This window comes from Ambystoma mexicanum, chromosome 13 (assembly GCF_040938575.1).
Source record: "Ambystoma mexicanum isolate Mex_15411 chromosome 13, UKY_AmexF1_1, whole genome shotgun sequence".
NCBI lineage: Eukaryota > Metazoa > Chordata > Amphibia > Caudata > Ambystomatidae > Ambystoma > Ambystoma mexicanum.
The window spans coordinates 844,484,614-844,504,458 of record NC_090938.1 but is presented as its reverse complement, the minus strand read 5'-3'; positions in this window follow the sequence as shown (position 1 = coordinate 844,504,458).

The following is a 19,845-nucleotide window of genomic DNA, read 5'->3' as shown; positions in this document are numbered from 1 at the left end:
ATTTTGAGGTACCAGGAACATACTCGACAAGATATGTGACGTATGAGGAGCAACTAAACCAACGGAGAGCAGCACTAGGGCTCTGCCCAGTGCCCATCAGAAGAGCAATACCTGTTGAGGTGCCTATAACCAGACAACCATGGGCAGCACGGTACCCGTTGAAACAACCATACCAGCAGTTCACACGAAATGAAGACTACTTACAAACTGTCCCCGAAGAGACCCAAAGGGCCTTAATGGAAGGCGAATGGTGACGGCACAAGGGCCTTGACAGGCGTACTAATGAATGAAACGACAAGCAAAGAACGACACGTAAAGACGAAATATAAGGAATAATGGTGTATTAGACTTAAAAGAAGAAACGATTTTGCAACACAAAGAACGTAACCATGAAAGAAGGATTGTGAAAGCAAAAAGAGAATATCGAGGCTGAGTACCCCAAAAGGAAATACACCAACACGGGCTTACAAAGATACACAGATCTTTATGCTACAACTAAACAGTTTTCAAAGGACAAAGCAACAGATAGCTATCAGACTCTCAGTTCAACACAGCGAATACCAGCCCTGTTCGGTGTGTGAAGTGAGTGGGACTGTACATCAGAATGTTTGTGCCTTATATACAGTGCTCTACATGATGTCCAGACCATTTGCAGGTTAACCATTTCTCGGGCTAGGGGTTCATGCCGAGTTCGTTCCTAATTTATGCATCTATACATTTATGGATTATCCTAATACATACTCCAATAGGTTACAATAGCAACAGCGTGTCTTCGGATTCTACATTAAGCCTTCATACATATTCTTATACAATGTAGTCAAACAAGAGTGCACGTTTAGCATTCAAACAGTATTGTACTTAATATATATTCATGGATTAGTATCATTGGCACAAGTAATCCTCTATCCACAGGTCAACGAAGGACAAGGTCTCAGTACATGACCCTAACATTTTGCCTGCGGGCAGTTTAAGCATTAACTCGTGTACAGAGGTCAAGACGGCCATGTTACAAGCAGAACAACACTGTCCACCATCTTAGAACACAGGGTGACTTTGGAGTGAGAATCAAAATGGCAGATTAATCCTAAAATGGCGGTTTAATCGATCTAAAAGTCAGAACCTTGCAACGCGGATTTCTCCGCAGAGCGACTGGGCTTAGGCCAATATATACAATAAAGGAGGCACAATATGATGTCCCGTTCGACAAACCCGCCTTTTGGCCTAAGCCAAGCGCTAAACTGCTTCTAGTCACTCTACGAATAACTCCACGTCTCAACGTCCATATACCCTGAATCACTATCGGAAATATCAATTGCCATAAGATCAGTTACTAGGATTTCTTTCAGCACGTATTCATTGGAGTTCTTGTCTGGGGCGTATACCTTGCCTCCTAATGTACCCATCGCCTGTGCGCAATATCCTCCTAACATCGAACACATACCAGGAAGAAATTGTATACAACAAAGAAACAGCATAATTCCTAAAATGATCAGCAAGACCGAAAGTAGCTTCCAACCCCAAGATCGCAAGAAGTCCCAGAACCAAGAGCTAAGATCCAGGTTTCCCTCGGGAACATGCACTTCTGAACTTAGGACATGCAGATTCTGTATTGCCTTGAAGATAGTTGGGGAGGAATCTGGCACGAAAACACAGCAAGCGGACCCCACTAACTTACATACCCCACCACGTTCAGCCAGGATGACATCTAATGCCACCCCGTTCTGAAGTGCTACTAACCTTATTGCTTTCTGTTCTAGGATCATATTATAGAGTATGTTAGTGGTCCGGTTGATGGTCCTCTCCAGTACTCTCGCTAGTCTCCTGATATCTTCAGAGTTCATTATTTGTCCCCAAAATGGCACAAAGGATTTAGCTACATCACCCAGAACTTGTGCTGAAGTGTCACCATTCTTGTCCTGTCGTGGACGAGCCTTTGAAATTTCTACAGTACTGGCTATGAATACCCCGGGTAACAGAATCCCTAAATAACAAGTTCCCTGCCAATCCCTGGGTAACCATGGAAATGCTACATTACCGCAAACAAAGTAGACAGGTTTGCCTACATACAAAGGTCTATCCTCACTAGTCAAATTTGCAACGTTGTCGCAACCTTTAAACTCACCCATTGACTGAGTACCATTCCTTTGTATGAGGTAAGAAACAGATTCTGGGCTATGGTTGACAGTGTAAGAAGGAGGCGTGGCGTCCTTATTGCCTATAGGAGCCATTTTGAAACAGATCAAAGATTGAAAAGGACGGGACAGTCTATCAGAAGGCCTAATAGAAGTAACATTAGGCTTACTCTTTTTTGCAAAGAGCGAGCATCCCAAGGAAGTCAGAACATGTTTTTCAAACTGATTCAAATTAGTCCCATCGAAGTTCCCTGAGATGCTATCGTTCCATCGACCAAAGAATAGTGCTCTAAGAGAAGCATAGCATGCAGTTGTCAAAGGTATAGGATGAATATACCAACCTAGCCCCTTATCCCCGTGTTGCGGTAAATGTGAACAGACCCAACAATTAGATTTGTTAAAGATGGCATGTGTAGCATTCATGATGAGTAATAGTGTATTATTATGATATCTCTGTCTGTGTTGAGAGTCTCTAGGAGATGGAGTGTGCAGATGCACGAAAGGAGTAGAAACAGTAGGTACATTTTCAGTCGGCAACAAACTCTCAAGCGGATGTACTTCTTCTAGATAGCAGAAACCTAATACAATTACTGTTATAAAACCAATTAACATTGTCACAAGACAGCATTACGTTTTCGGGGCCCAAACATTTAAATGTTCATTCCCGTAGCTGGTCACACAGTCTTTTCCCTTTTCCATACATGCGGGAGCGGTTGCAGGCATTGTATTCTTCAAACAAATGCACCAGTGTTATTAGCTGGCAATCTCCAGGCTGAGCGTCTTCTTAGTCCTTCCACAAACCCTAGCCAACAGAATCCCTTTACAAACAATTGATCGGGCCAAAAAGGCAAGCCCTTGATGACTTTTTCTTCTCTGAGAGCACAGCCGAACCGTGCAGTAGGTCTATTTCCTCGGACGCAGATCGTACCTTGCGATCCCTGGTACTGATTGATCCGTGAACAATGTGTCGTCACTTCCCACTGGAAGTGGTGAATGAGCGGAAGCAAGGTCAGAGGCACAATTGGGGATCGTTTCCGGGAACAAAATGGTTGGAGAGTGTGGAGATGAAATGACTGTTTCCTCAGACCTCACAGGATCAGGGAGAGTTTCCGATGCACTCTTGATGCTAATTGCTGCTTCGGGATCGTTGCTTGGAGTACTGATGAGGGGTTCTGCTTCTTCTGTATCGTATGGCAATGGGTGTGGAATCTTCTTGGTGTGTGTCGCATGAATCCAATTCTTCCGGCCTGCCACCTGCACCACAGTCTGTGTGACCAGCAGGACTTGGAAGGGGCCCCGCCAACGAGGTGCGAGGCAAGAAGATCGCTCAAAGGATTTTACAAGAATCCAGTCCCCAGGTCGTATGCTGTTACCAGGGCCCTCATATCGTACAGGTAAAGCCTCTCGCACCTGGTGATAAATCAAATAAAAGTTTTTAGTCAACTGTCTACAGTAATCTGAAAGAGGTACATTTTCAACATTTCGCAAAGAACGACATTTCGGAATGTTCCAAATATTAGCTGGCCTCCCCATAACCACCTCAAAGGGAGAGAGCCCAGTCTTAGTTTGAGGGGTTGTTCGCATTGATAACAACACGATCGGTAAGGCGTCCGGCCATTTTAGTTTGGTGCCGGCACACGTTTTAGCGAGCTTGTTTTTGATAATGCCGTTGTGTCTTTCCACTAGTCCAGCACTCTGAGCGTGTCTAGCCGAATGGAACCGTTTATCGATCTGTAATCCCGCACATATCTGCAGAATTACAGCAGCGATAAAATGTGGACCATTGTCTGACCAGATGACTCTTGGCAGCCCGAATCTCAGGAAGTACTCTCAGGAAGTACTCCTTTAACATAGTCTTTGCAGTAGTTATGGCTGTAGCGTCTTTGACAGGAAAAGCCTCAACCCATTTGCTAAAAGCACAGATGACGACTAACACATACTTTAGATTATTGCAACGTTCCATCTCAATAAAATCAAAATGGATGACCTCAAAGGGGACAGAAGGTGGACCAAAATTACGCCCAGGAGTTGATGTGCCCTTTCCCACATTATGCTGCAAACAAATCCTGGACAAAGCGTTCAGCTACTTTAGAGATTTTGTCATTTACTCATACTTTTTCCAACATTTTTGTGATTTTACGAGCACATATGTGAGTGGGACCATGAGCCATAACAACCATCATCATAATGTACACGTCAGGAAGCAGCCATTTTCCTTCAACTCTGTTCACCCAACACCCATCATCATCAAGTTTCCCCAAGCCCTCAGCCCATTTCTTAGACTCTTCTAACATGGCATCGGCTTGGATATCCCTTACGGAATCAATACCCTCATCCATAGTACAGGCATTTGTGGCCTCCCTTGAAGTATACATGTCTGAAGAGAGATCAGTGGCAGTCTGATTGGCTATCTGATCAGCAAAAGCGTTCCCTTTTCCTACATCATCTACAATCTTCTGATGCGCTGCGCATTTTATGATAGCTAGCTGAGTAGGGAGTGCAAGCGCTGAGAGTAGCCGTACTATCAGGGAACCATGCAGGATTTTTGTACCATGTGAAGTCAAGAACCCTCTTTCTGACCAAAGTCTCCCAAAGTTGTGAACCACCCCAAAGGTATACTGACTGTCAGTGTATATATTCACTGTAAGCCCTTCGGAAAGTTCACAAGCTCGGGTCAATGCAATAATCTCTGCGTCCTGCGCGGATTTATGCGTGATTCTCTTGGTTTCCATGACCGTGCTCAATGTAGTGATTGTATAAGCAGCTGTGGATGTACCATCCAGAAGTTTGAAGCAGGAGCCATCGCAAAACAACTCCCCTTGTGTGTTGTCCAAAGGAGTATCTTTCAGATCAATTCTACCCTTGTCTCTTGTTCGGTAGTGTAAAGGCAGTCATGTGACTCTTCGTCACTGCAAGCAGTACCTTGCGGGAAAGGTAGGAGTTCAGCCGGATTAAGAACACAACACCTCTTAATTTGTATGTGTGGTGCAAACAAGATCAATTCATATCTTGTTAACCGTGCAGAAGTGAGGTGTTGCGTTTGAGTTCTGTTCAGTAGAACATCCACAGAGTGAGGTACCATTAGGTTTAAAGCATGACCTAGCACCATTCCCTCACTCTGTTTTACAGACTCAGCAGCAGCAGAGACAGCTCGCAAACATCTTGGCAAAGCGCATGCTACAGCATCAAGGGCGGAAGAAGAGTAGCCGCAAGGCCTATTCTTCCCTCCATGTTCCTGCGTTAACACAGCCAAAGCACATCCATCACATTCATGCACAAACAACACAAAGGCCTTTTCTTAATTTGGTGTGCCCAAAACCAGTGCCTAGCATAATGCAGTCTTGAGCAAATCAAATGCACGCTGGTGCTCCATGTTCCACGGCAATGGCAAAGAAATGCCCTTCTTCGTCAGAGCCAACATCGGCTTAATAACTAGTGAAAAGGTGGGGATCCACTGCCTACAGTAAGAAGCCATTCCTATCAAGGCTCTAACTTCCTTCTATGTATTTGGGACAGACATGCGAGAAATGAGTTTTATCTGTTCAGGCGTCATCCTTCTTCCCTCCTTTGACAGGAGATAGCCTAAATAGGGGACCTCCTGACAACAATATTGACATTTTTTAAGCAAAGCTTTATGTCCATGTTTAGCCAGGTGAGTAAGTAACAACACAGTGCCCTCCTTACAAGCGCTCTCTGAGTCAGCAGCTAAAAGCAAGTCATCAACATATTGAAGCAGTGTACAAGTAGAGGGCAACTCGAGGGTGTCAAGCTGCTCTTTCAAAGCCCTACTATAGATATATGATATGATATGGCATTTGTAACGCGCCTATACACAAGTGTTTCAAGGCGCGACGAGGCAGGGAGGGGGGAACAGGGGGAGGACGGACAACGATCCTACTAGGCCAGGTGTCATTCAGACCGCGCAAGTGCAGGGGTAGGGGGAAGGGAAAAGTGCAGTACAAGGTAAGTAGAATAGAAATAAATAGATAAATAAATAAATAGGGCCAGCTGGTGGCAAGTGCAAGGTAAGTGCAGACAAGTGCTGGGAAGAGGGGGCTGTAGGGATACAGAGAACAGTCCTGCAGTGCAGGGGTTGCCAGGGAGGCAGTGCAAGTGGAGAGTGGCTGGGCCCAGGACCGAGGTCGGTGAGAGTGGCCAAGTTTCAGATTCAGTGCAGAATTTTGTGAAGAATTAGCAGGGGAGAGGGAGTGAGAAAGCAGAAGCAAAGAGGAAGGTTTTGAGGTGCTTCCGGAACCGGAGATGGTTCTCCTCAAGTTTCAGGGAGGCAGGAAGGCTGTTCCAGAGGGAGGCTCCTGCCGCGGAGAGAGATCTACCCCCAGCTCGTTGCTTCGAGAAGCGGCTGACCCTGAGGGAGTTGGAGACGGATGAGTGAAGGGCTCGGGAAGGAAGATATTTAGGAAGAGAGAGTTGCAGGTATTTAGGCCCCAGCCCCCAGAAGGCCTTGTGGACAATGCAGAGGGTTTTGAACTTAATCCTCGCAGCCACTGGGAGCCAGTGTAGAGATTTCAGTCCTGGAGAGATACAGTCCGTGGGCTTGAAGCCAAGGACAAGTCTCGCAGTTCTGTTCTGGATGAGTTGCAGAGGGCGGAGAGTGGAGGCAGGCAGATGCTAAGACTTTCTGTGTAACCTTGCGGTGGATGGGTGAAGGTAAACGAGCGTCCCCCTAAGGTGAACGTGAACAGGTATCTACTGTCCTTATGTATAGGAATACTAAAGAAAGCGTTCTTTAGATCCACAACACTAAAGTAAGTAGCTGAAGCCGGGATTATAGTTAATATCGTCGTCACATCAGGCACAATTGGAAATTCTGGAGCGACGATCTTATTGATGGCACGCAGATCAATTATGAAACGAAAAGGAATTGCATTATCGCCTTTTTTGTACATGGGCAAAATCGGGCTATTGCACAAACTACCTGTATTTTTCTCAATCATCCCTCGATGCACAAAATCGGAGACTATGCATTTCAAAGCTTGCTCACCATCAACCGAGATCTTATACTGTGGAATACGTTGCAGTTTTACTCCATGTTTCAAGACAATTTTAACAGGTTCAATTTGAAAAACACTGACATCATTATCATCAATAGCCCATAAACACTCCGGAACATCACTAAATTCCGGTGGCAAAAGTCTAGTCAAGAATTGAGAAACAGAAAGTTGCTGTGGTGAAATCGTCAAACGCACTCCATCAGAAGAACAATGAATTACTTCATTTAATTCCTTCAACAGATTCAACCCCAACAAATTCTCTCCACAATTAGAAGTCAAAAGCAATGGACAATGGTCCATAAACAGACCCAAAGAAATAGGTACCGGCGAAGAAACCGGACAGACAACTGGTGTACCAGAGAACCCTACAGAAACGTTAGTTTGCCCTGACAGTGGAATGTTTGGAACGCGAGAATGATCAATGGAACACTTCTGTGCCCCTGTATCTATCAAGAATAGATGTTTCCTATTTCCCACTATCATTTCAACGTAGGGACCTTTCTGATTAATGGGAATAGGCGTTGTTCCAAACCATGCTTCGGGCAATCCTAGCGAAACAGAATGTCGGCGAAAGGAAGTTCTTCAGAGAGGTAAGCGGCAGAAGGATGATCAAAAATGTTTCTAGTATCCACACCTGATGCCTGATTGTCCTGTGAAAAAGGTTGCTGTGAATCCTGTGAAAACTGACCTCTACCAGTGCCCCCTAGACCCGGGCGACTTTTGGATCGTCTACCCATATTCCCAAATGTGTTATATGACCTCTGTCAGAGGATCGGGCATTGTGCATGCCAATGACCCTCTTGTCTACAATAAGCACACTGGTTAATGTTTACAGGTCCCAAGGGCGCCTTACCCTGTGGAACATAGTAACCTCTAAATTGTGAATTACCCCCTCTAGGGCCTCTATCAATTTGCTGTAATAGTACTTTTGTCTTCAAATCACCTTTCCTCTTTTCAACTCTTTCCTTTTCATGATTGACACGATTCTCGTAGTTCTGAGCCATGTGCAGTACTTCTGATTGAGATTTCGCTTGCCAAGTGCTCTCGAAGGACATAATTTGCGACTGGATGTCAGGCAGCAATCCACGCACAAATTTGTCTATGAATAATCTTTTCCCAGACTCTGTGCCTAAGTCTTGTCCACTGAAATCTGAAAATACCTGTTCGAACCCATTAAAGAACTCGGTAGCACCCTCAGACTTCCCTTGGACACAGGCAGTAAGCTTGTCACAAATAATTCTCTTTTCGGGAATTATAGTTTTCAGTTTCGCAACTATTCTGTCAGGTAAAGTTAGTATCATCTGAGGCGGTCTTTCGCCAGCTGGCCTTTCTCCATTGAGTCTAACTATGTTAGTCCATGTTTCTCCTAGCCCTGGTACATCGTCTATAGTTCTAACCTGTTTCCACAAATCTACAGGCAGGAGTACAGGAAATAATAGGTCAATATCACTTTGAGTGAATACTGATGATTGCAAAACAGACTCTATTTATTTGTAGAACCCTGTCGGATTCTTCCTAATTTCGGGAATAGATTGTCTAATGGTGTTCACTTCCTGTCTCGAGAACGGGACATGAACAAACTCTGACACATAATGTGCAGGGATTTCCTGAGCTGCTGTACCCACTGCAACATTAGCGTGAATCTCAACTTTTGGGACAAATGTCGGAGGAACCTCTCTCATAGGCAACTGAGAAGTAGGCAACTCCGAACGCTTACTAAGCAACAGAGCCAAATCGAGCGCTAAAGCAGCCAAAGAAGTGTCAAACGAAAAAGCTCTATTGTAAATAACCAATAACTCTGCGGGACAACAAATCTTTCTTTTTACACACTCATCCTGTAGGTATTCTACCATTACCTGTATCACTTTCCTCTGCATTTCTGGCGTATACTGACTATACTTGTCATATACTTCAACGGGAGTTACCGTCATGTCTGAGATGCACCTAATTGCGTCTTTCTTGCAAATCCGTGTTTCCTCATTTATCGATTTACGACAAGGAAGGAACCGTTTCTGTACAAACATGACGTCCAAACTATCTCCATCTTCATCTTCATTCCGTAACCTTTCCAACTCCTTTCTATACTCAAGTACCCTCTCGACACGCTCTTGTACTTTCTCCGCAGTGTCCCTAGAGAACGCTAAAGTGTTCAGATCCCTCAACCCTTGTGTGAGATCTGTATCGTTTAACCTGTCCCACATTACACACAAGTGAATCCCTAATCCTTCAATAAAAACGTTTTTCTCAGGAAAACTGTCCATATTAGAGAGTGTGGCAAAAACATTAGCTTGATCACCCTTCTCCATGCAATGCCTAGCCCATGCAGTTAACTCACGTTTCTTTTCTGGAGATACAGTATTACGAGTGACAACCCTCGATCCCGCTCCCCGATCTACTACAAGCGGTGTAGAACCACTTGGAAGAGGGAGAGTAGGCACATTTTGAACATCTGGGAACGGCGGTGCTATTACGGGTACAGCAGGCAAAGGTGGAGGAGCAGGTGGAGGAGCAGCGACTGGAGGAAGAGGAGCAGCAGGAGGAACGATATGAGCACCAGGAGGAGCAGTCGGAGGAATAACAGCAGGAAGAGGCAAACCAGCAGGAAGAGGAACATATGGAGGTGGCGCAGTGGCACCAGGCCTTCGTTCATTTAACAATTTATCAATAAGTTCGCCAGAAACATGAAAGTCTTTAGAAGGATAGATTTTCTGGATACCAAGTGAGAAAGCCCTATCCATATTCCTAGCTGATTCAGACTGTTTATCTTGGTCATATAACAACGCCTTTTCGGCGTTCGTCTTATGGCGGCGCGCATGTTTTTCTCTACTCTTAAGCTTCTGTAAAGCTTCTTTCTTCCAATTCTGCAATACATCAAATGCTGCAGGTCTAGCCTTTTTCTTCAATATTATGGATTCTAAGTACTCAATACAAGGGATTTCAAAACTACCATTGATTGGCCACTGAAGTTCGGAAGCATGTCTAGTTTGTCTTTGCCAAATATCATTAAACACTATACTACCTTACAGTACTTAGTACACGTCGGCGACCCCTCCATTGGCGCCGGTCAGCCAAATTCCAAAGATTGTCTGTCACTGCCGAATAACGCCCTGAAGCAGGCACACAATTTCCCAGGCATATCAGATTACTGGTGTTACCTGGTCAATAATTGTACTTGCAAGTACAATGACCCAAAACAAATGATCAGGATACTTAAGAATCGGGTCACGACTCGCCTGATCAATCCTAAGGGGATCCGATCGGATTTCAAAATGTTCTAACAAACATAGGACCCTCGTGTTTGGTGATTTTGGCAAATCTGCCCGCTTCGATATGTGGACCCTCGTCAAGATGCCGACTCGGGCCGCATGCTCACCGTCCAGGGATCGGGCCGTGTAGCGCTGCTGAGGTGTCGCTCCTCATTCAGGAAAGGGGACCCCTTTACACCGTCCGATCCCGGTCCGATAGCCTCGTCAACCTTCAATGAGCTGGCATCAATCTTGAGGGTCCCTATTCGGGCGCCATCTGTGAAAGCAAAAAGAGAATATCGAGGCTGAGTACCCCAAAAGGAAATATACCCACACAGGCTTACAAAGATACACAGATCTTTATTCTACAACTGAACAGTTTTCAAAGGACAAAGCAACAGATAGCTATCAGGCCCTCAGTACAACACAGCAAATACCAGCCCTGTTCGGTGTGTGAAGTGAGTGGGACTGTACATCAGAATGTTCGTGCCTTATATACGGTTCTCTACATGATGTCCAGCCCATTTGCAGGTTAACCATTTCTCGGGCTAGGGGTTCATGCCGAGTTTGTTCCGAATTTATGCATCTATACATTTATGGAATATCCTTAATAAATACTCCAATAGGTTACAATAGCAACAGTGTGTCTTCGGATTCTACATTAAGCCTTCATACATATTCTTATACAATGTAGTCAAACAAGAGTGCACGTTTAGCATTCAAACAGTATTGTACTTAATATATGTTCATGGATTAGTATCATTGGCACAAGTAATCCTCTATCCACAGGTCAACGAAGGACAAGGTCTCAGTACATGACCCTAACATTTTGCCTGCGGGCAGTTTAAGCATTAACTTGTGTACATAGGTCAAGACGGCCATGTTACAAGCAGAACAACACTGTCCACCATCTTAGAACACAGGGTGACTTTGGAGTGAGAATCAAAATGGCGGATTAATCCTAAAATGGCGGTTTAATCGATCTAAAAGTCAGAACCTTGCAACGCGGATTTCTCCGCAGAGCGACTGGGCTTAGGCCAATATATACAATAAAGGAGGCACAATATGATGTCCCGTTCAACAAACCCTCCTTTTGGCCTAAGCCAAGCACTAAACTACTCCTAGTCACTCTACGAATAACTCCACGTCTCAACGTCCATATACCCTGAATCACTATCGGAAATATCAATTGCCATAAGATCAGTTACTAGGATTTCTTTCAGCACGTATTCATTGGAGTTCTTGTCTGGGGCGTATACCTTGCCTCCTAATGTACCCATCGCCTGTGCGCAATATCCTCCTAACATCGAACACATACCAGGAAGACATTGTATACAACAACAAAGAAACAGCATAATTCCTAAAATGATCAGCAAGACCGAAAGTAGCTTCCAACCCCAAGATCGCAAGAAGTCCCAGAACCAAGCACTAAGATCCAGGTTTCCCTCGGGAACATGCACTTCTGAACTTAGGACATGCAGATTCTGTATTGCCTTGAAGATAGTTGGGGAGGAATCTGGCACGAAAACACAGCAAGCGGACCCCACTAACTTACATACCCCACCACGTTCAGCAAGGATGACATCTAATGCCACCCCGTTCTGAAGTGCTACTAACCTTATTGCTTTCTGTTCTAGGATCATATTATAGAGTATGTTAGTGGTCCGGTTGATGGTCCTCTCCAGTACTCTCGCTAGTCTCCTGATATCTTCAGAGTTCATTATTTGTCCCCAAAATGGCACAAAGTATTTAGCTACATCGCCCAGAACTTGTGCTGAAGTGTCACCATTCTCGTCCTGTCGTGGACGAGCCTTTGAAATTTCTACAGTACTGGCTATGAATACCCCGGTTAACAGAATCCCTAAATAACAAGTTCCCTGCCAATCCCTGGGTAACCATGGAAATGCTACATTAACGCAAACAAAGTAGACAGGTTTGCCTAAATACAAAGGTCTATCCTCACTAGTCAAATTCGCAACGTTGGCGCAACCTTTACAATCACCCATTGACTGAGTACTATTCCTTTGTATGCAGAAAGAAACAGAATCTGGGCTATGGTTGACAGTGTAAGAAGGAGGCGTGGCGTCCTTATTGCCTATAGGAGCCATTTTGAAAGAGATCAAAGATTGAAAAGGACGGGACAGTCTATCAGAAGGCCTAATAGAAGCAACATTAGGCTTACTCCTATTTGCAAAGAGCGAGCATCCCAAGGGAGTCAGAACATGTTTTTCAAACTGATTCAAATTAGTCCCATCGAAGTTCCCTGAGATGCTATCGTTCCATCGACCAAAGAATAGTGCTCTAAGAGAAGCATAGCATGCAGTTGTCAAAGGTATAGGATGAATATACCAACCTAGCCCCTTATCCCCGTGTTGCGGTAAATGTGAACAGACCCAACAATTAGATTTGTTAAAGATGGCATGTGTAGCATTCATGATGAGTAATAGTGTATTATTATGATATCTCTGTCTGTACTGAGAGTCTCTAGGAGATAGAGTGTGCAGATGCACGAAAGGAGTAGAAACAGTAGGTACATTTTCAGCCGGCAACAAACTCTCAAGCGGATGTACTTCTTCTAGATAGCAGAAACCTAATACAATGACTGTTATAAAACCAATTAACATTGTAACAAGACAGCAGTACGTTTTCGGGGCCCAAACATTTAAATGTTCATTTCCGTAGCTGGTCACACAGTCTTTTCCCTTTTCCATACATGCGGGAGCGGTTGCAGGCATTGTATTCTTCAAACAAACGCACCAGTGTTATTAGCTGGCAACCTCCAAGCTGAGCGTCTTCTTAGTCCTTCCACAAACCCTAGCCAACAGAATCCCTTTACAAACAATTGATCGGGCCAAAAAGGCAAGCCCTTGATGACTTTTTCTTCTCTGAGCGCACAGCCGAACCGTGCAGTAGGTCTATTTCCTCGGACGCAGATCGTACCTTGCGATCCCTGGCAATGATTGATCCGTGAACAATGTGTCGTCACTTCCCACTGGAAGTGGTGAATGAGCGAAAGCAAGGTCAGAGGCACAATTGGGGATCGTTTCCGGGAACAAAATGGTTGGAGAGTGTGGAGATGAAATGGCTGTTTCCCCAGACCTCACAGCATCAGGGAGAGTTTCTGATGCACTCTTGATGCTAATTGCTGCTTCGGGATCATTGGTTGCAGTACTGATGAGGGGTTCTGCTTCTTCTGTATCGTATGGCACTGGGTGTGGAATCTTCTTGGTGTGTGTCGCATGAATCCAATTCTTCCGGCCTGCCACCTGCACCACAGTCTGTGTGACCAGCAGGACTTGGAAGGGGCCCCGCCAACGAGGTGCGAGGCAAGAAGATCGCTCAAAGGATTTTACAAGAATCCAGTCCCCAGGTCGTATGCTGTGACCAGGGCCCTCATATTGTACAGGTAAAGCCTCTCGCACCTGGTGATAAATCAAATAAAAGTTTTTAGTCAACTGTCTACAGTAATCTGAAAGAAGTAAATTTTCAACATTTCGCAAAGAACGACATTTCGGAATGTTCCAAATATTAGATGGCCTTTCCATAACCACCTCAAAGGGAGAGAGCCCAGTCTTAGTTTGAGGGGTTGTTCGCATTGATAACAACACGATCGGTAAGGCGTCCGGCCATTTTAGTTTGGTGCCGGCACACGTCTTAGCGAGCTTGTTTTTGATGATGCCGTTGTGTCTTTCCACTAGTCCAGCACTCTGAGCGTGTCTAGCCGAATGGAACCGTTTATCGATCTGTAATCCCGCACATATCTGCAGAATTACAGCAGCGATAAAATGTGGACCATTGTCCGACCAGATGACTCTTGGCAGCCCGAATCTCAGGAAGTACTCCTTTAACATAGTCTTTGCAGTAGTTATGGCTGTAGCGTCTTTGACAGGAAAAGCCTCAACCCATTTGCTAAAACCACAGATAACGACTAACACATACTTAAGATTATTGCAACGTTCCATCTCAATAAAATCAAAATGGATGACCTCAAAGGGGACAGAAGGTGGACCAAAATTACCCCCAGGAGTTGATGTGCCCTTTCCCACATTATGCTGCAAACAAATCATACATTCCTGGACAAAGCGTTCAGCTACTTTAGAGATTTTGTCATTTACTCATACTTTTTCCAACATTTTTGTGATTTTACGAGCACATATGTGAGTGGGACCATGAGCCATAACAACCATCATCATAATGTACACGTCGGGAAGCAGCCATTTTCCTTCAACTCTGTCCACCCAACACCCATCATCATCAAGTTTCCCCAAGCCCTCAGCCCATTTCTTAGACTCTTCTAACATGGCATCGGCTTGGATATCCCTTACGGAATCAATACCCTCATCCATAGTACAGGCATTTGTGGCCTCCCTTGAAGTATACATGTCTGAAGAGAGATCAGTGGCAGTCTGCTTGGCTATCTGATCAGCAAAAGCGTTCCCTTTATCTACATCATCTACAATCTTGTGATGCGCTGCGCATTTTATGATAGCTAGCTGAGTAGGGTGTGCAAGCGCTGAGAGTAGCCGTACTATCAGGGAACCATGCAGGATTTTTGTACCATGTGAAGTCAAGAACCATCTTTCTGACCAAAGTCTCCCAAAGTTGTGAACCACCCCAAAGGCATACTGACTGTCAGTGTATATATTCACTGTAAGCCCTTCGGGTCAATGCAATAATCTCTGCGTCCTGCGCGGAGGTATGCGTGATTCTTTTGGTTTCCATGACCGTGCTCAATGTAGTGATTGTATAAGCAGCTGTGGATGTACCATCCAGAAGTTTGAAGCAGGAGCCATCGCAAAACAACTCCCCTTGTGGGTTGTCCAAAGGAGTATCTTTCAGATCAATTCTACCCTTGTCTCTTGTTCGGTAGTGTAAAGGCAGTCATGTGACTCTTCGTCACTCTAAGCAGTACCTTGTGGGAAAGGTAGGAGTTCAGCCGGATTAAGAACACAACACCTCTTAATTTGTATGTGTGGTGCAAACAAGATCAATTCATATCTTGTTAACCGTGCGGAAGTGAGGTGTTGCGTTTGAGTTCTGTTCAGTAGAGCATCCACAGAGTGAGGTACCATTAGGTTTAAAGCATGGCCTAGGACCATTCCCTCACTCTGTTTTACAGACGCAGCAGCAGCAGCGACAGCGATAGCTCGCAAACATCTTGGCAAAGCGCATGCTACAGGATCAAGGGCGGAAGAAAAGTAGCCGCAAGGCCTATTCTTCCCTCCATGTTCCTGCGTTAACACAGCCAAAGCACATCCATAACATTCATGCACAAACAACACAAAGGCCTTTTCTTAATTTGGTGTGCCAAAACCGGTGCCTAGCATAATGCAGTCTTGAGCAAATCAAATGCATGCTGGTGCTCCATGTTCCACGGCAATGGCAAAGAAATGCCCTTCTTCGTCAGAGCCAACATCGGCTTAATAACTAGTGAAAAGGTGGGGATCCACTGCCTACAGTAAGAAGCCATTCTTATCAAGGCTCTAACTTCCTTCTGTGTATTTGGGACAGACATGCTAGAAATGAGTTTTATCCGTTCAGGCGTCAACCTTCTTCCCTCCTTTTACAGGAGATAGCCTAAATAGGTGACCTCCTGACAACAATATTGACATTTTTTAAGCAAAGCTTTATGTCCATGTTTAGCCAGGTGAATAAGTAACAACACAGTGCCCTCCTTACAAGCGCTCTCTGAGTCAGCAGCTAAAAGCAAGTCATCAACATATTGAAGCAGTGTACAAGTAGAGGGCAACTCGAGGGTGTCGAGCTGCTCTTTCAAAGCCCTACTATAGATGCTAAGACTTTCTGTGTAACCTTGCGGTGCATGGGTGAAGGTAAACGAGCGTCCCCGTAAGGTGAACGTGAACAGGTATCTACTGTCCTTATGTATAGGAATACTAAAGAAAGCGTTCTTTAGATCCACAACACTAAAGTAAGTAGCTGAAGCCGGGATCATAGTTAATATCGTCGTCACATCAGGCACAATTGGAAATTGTGGAGCGACGATCTTATTGATGGCACGCAGATCAATTATGAAACGAAAAGGAATTGCATTATCGCCTTTTTTGTACACGGGCAAAATCGGGCTATTGCACAAACTACCTGTATTTTCCTCAATCATCCCTCGATGCACAAAATCGGAGACTATGCATTTCAAAGCTTGCTCACCATCAACCGAGATCTTATACTGTGGAATACGTTGCAGTTTTACTCCATGTTTCAAGACAATTTTAACAGGTTCAATTTGAAAAACACTGACATCATTATCATCAATAGCCCATAAACACTCCGGAACATCACTAAATTCCGGCGGCAAAAGTCTATTCAAGAATTGAGAAACCGAAAGTTGCTGTGGTGAAATCGTCAAACGCACTCCATCAGAAGAACAATGAATTACCGCATTTAATTCCTTCAACAGATTCAACCCCAACAAATTCTCTCCACAATTAGAAGTCAAAAGCAATGGACAATGGTCCATAAACGGACCCAAAGAAATAGGTACCGCCGAAGAAACTGGACAGACAACTGGTGTACCAGAGAACCCTACAGAAACGTTAGTTTGCCCTGACAGTGGAATGTTTGGAACCCGAGAATGATGCTGGGAACACTTCTGTGCCCCTGTATCTATCAAGAATAGATGTTTCCTATTTCCCACTATCATTTCAATGTAGGGACCTTTCTGATTAACGGGAATAGGCATTGTTCCAAACCATGCTTCGGGCAATGTCGGCGAAAGGAAGTTCTTCAGAGAGGTAAGCGGCAGAAGGATGATCAAAAATGTTTCTAGTATCCACACCTGATGCCTGATTGTCCTGTGAAAAAGGTTGCTGTGAATCCTGTGAAAACTGACCTCTACCAGGGCCCCCTAAACCCGGGCGACTTTTGGATCGTCTACCCATATTCCCAAATGTGTTATATGACCTCTGTCGGAGGATCGGGCATTGTGCATGCCAATGACCCTCTTGTCTACAATAAGCACACTGGTTAATGTTTACAGGTCCCAAGGGCGCCTTAACCTGTGGAACATAGTAACCTCTAAATTGTGAATTACCTCCTCTAGGGCCTCTAACAATTTGCTGTAATAGTACTTTTGTCTTCAAATCACCTTTCCTCTTTTCAACTCTTTCCTTTTCCTGATTGACACGATTCTCGTAGTACTGAGCCATGTGCAGTACTTCTGATTGAGATTTCGCTTGCCAAGTGCTCTCGGAGGACATAATTTGCGACTGGATGTCAGGCAGCAATCCACGCACAAATTTGTCTATGAATAATCTTTTCCCAGACTCTGTGCCTAGGTCTTGTCCACTGAAATCTGAAAATACCTGTTCGAACCCATTAAAGAACTCGGTAGCACCCTCAGACTTCCCTTGGACACAGGCAGTAAGCTTGTCACAAATAATTCTCTTTTCGGGAATTATAGTTTTCAGTTTCGCAACTATTCTGTCAGGTAAAGTTAGTATCATCTGAGGCGGTCTTTCGTCAGCTGGCCTTTCTCCATCAAGTCTAACTATGTTAGTCCATGTATCTCCTAGCCCTGGTACATCGTCTATAGTTCTAACCTGTTTCCACAAATCTACAGGCAGGAGGACAGAAAATTACAGGTCAATATCACTTAGAGTGAATACTGATGATTGCAAAACAGACTCTATTTATTTGTAGAACCCTGTCGGATTCTTCCTAATTTCGGGAATAGATTGTCTAATGGTGTTCACTTCCTGTCTCGAGAACGGGACATGAACAAACTCTGACACATAATGTGCAGGGATTTCCTGAGCTGCTGTACCCACTGCAACATTAGCGTGAATCTCAACTTTTGGGACAAATGTCGGAGGAACCTCTCTCATAGGCAACTGAGAAGTAGGCAACTCCGAACGCTTACTAAGCAACAGAGCCAAATCGAGAGCTAAAGCAGCCAAAGAAGTGTCAAACGAAAAAGCTCTATTGTAAATACCCAATAACTCTGCGGGACAACAAATCTTTCTTTTTACACACTCATCCTGTAGGTATTCTACCATTTCCTGTATCACTTTCCACTGCATTTCTGGCGTATACTGACTATACGTGTCATATACTTCAACGGGAGTTACCGTCATGTCTGAGATCCACCTAATTGCGTCTTTCGTGCAAATCCGTGTTTCCTCATTTATCGATTTACGACAAGGAAGGAACCGTTTCTGTACAAACATGACGTCCAAACTATCTCCATCTTCATCTTCATTCCGTAACCTTTCCAACTCCTTTCTATACTCAAGTACCCTCTCGACATGCTCTTGTACTTTCTCCGCAGTGTCCCTAGAGAACGCTAAAGTGTTCAGATCCCTCAACCCTTGTGGGAGATCTGTATCGTTTAACCTGTCCCACATTACACACAATTGAATCCCTAATCCTTCAATAAAAACGTTTTTCTCAGGAAAATTGTCCATATTAGAAAGTGTGGCAAAAACATTAGCTTGATCACCCTTCTCCATGCAATGCCTAGCCCATGCAGTTAACTCACGTTTCTTTTCTGGAGATACAGTATTACGAGTGACAACCCTCGATCCCGCTCCCCGATCTACTACAAGCGGTGTAGAACCACTTGGAAGAGGGAGAGTAGGCACATTTTGAACATCTGGGAACGGAGGTGCTATTACGGGTACAGCAGGCAAAGGTGGAGGAGCAGGTGGAGGAGCAGCAGGAGGAACGATATTGTCATGTCCTCTCGACATACCCATCACCCACACCAACGGGGAAGACACAGCAGGCAGGATGTACGAGGGGGCAGTTCCACCTCTTTTCGCCCGTTTCCTTGTTGGCGTCTGCCATGGCGCCTCATTCATGCCAGACGGCGCTGTGGTCGCCGACTCTGCTCCCGCGTACGGGAGCGATCACGTGATTAATCATGGGAACTGCTAGAGCCAATGCTGACGTCTATGTGTTCAACCAATCAGGAATGACGTCCGATATCACGTGACGCCTTTTTACGGTCAGGTGACCAGTCATGTGATTTTGGATCCTTTTAAAAGGAACCGAGGAGATTCATTCAGTGCTTCACAGCTGTTTCAACCAGAGAGACCTGTTTGGCCTTACTCCTCGTATCTTGTTACCTTTTGGATTTTGACCACGGAACGTTATTTGGATTTGTACTGGACAACCCTTGGATTCAACACCTTCTTCTTGAACTTTGGAACTCTTGACCCCCCATCTGATCTTGGATTTTGCTCTTGTTTATTCCTTCTGTTTTGGCGAACTTTGTAAACCACGAACTTTTGACAACCACGTTCTGGCTCCAGGTGTGAGTCGGAGGTACTACAGTATTTTCCAGCCTGCTGTTGGTCTTCCTTTGTCGTCTATTCAGGTTTCCCACCTGTTCCATCATTCCCCGGGTAAGCTGTATTGGTTATTCTTGATTGCTTACACTGCCATTGTTGATCATAGCGATTCTGAACCTAACCTTTGCCTTACAGCACTCAGGGGTCC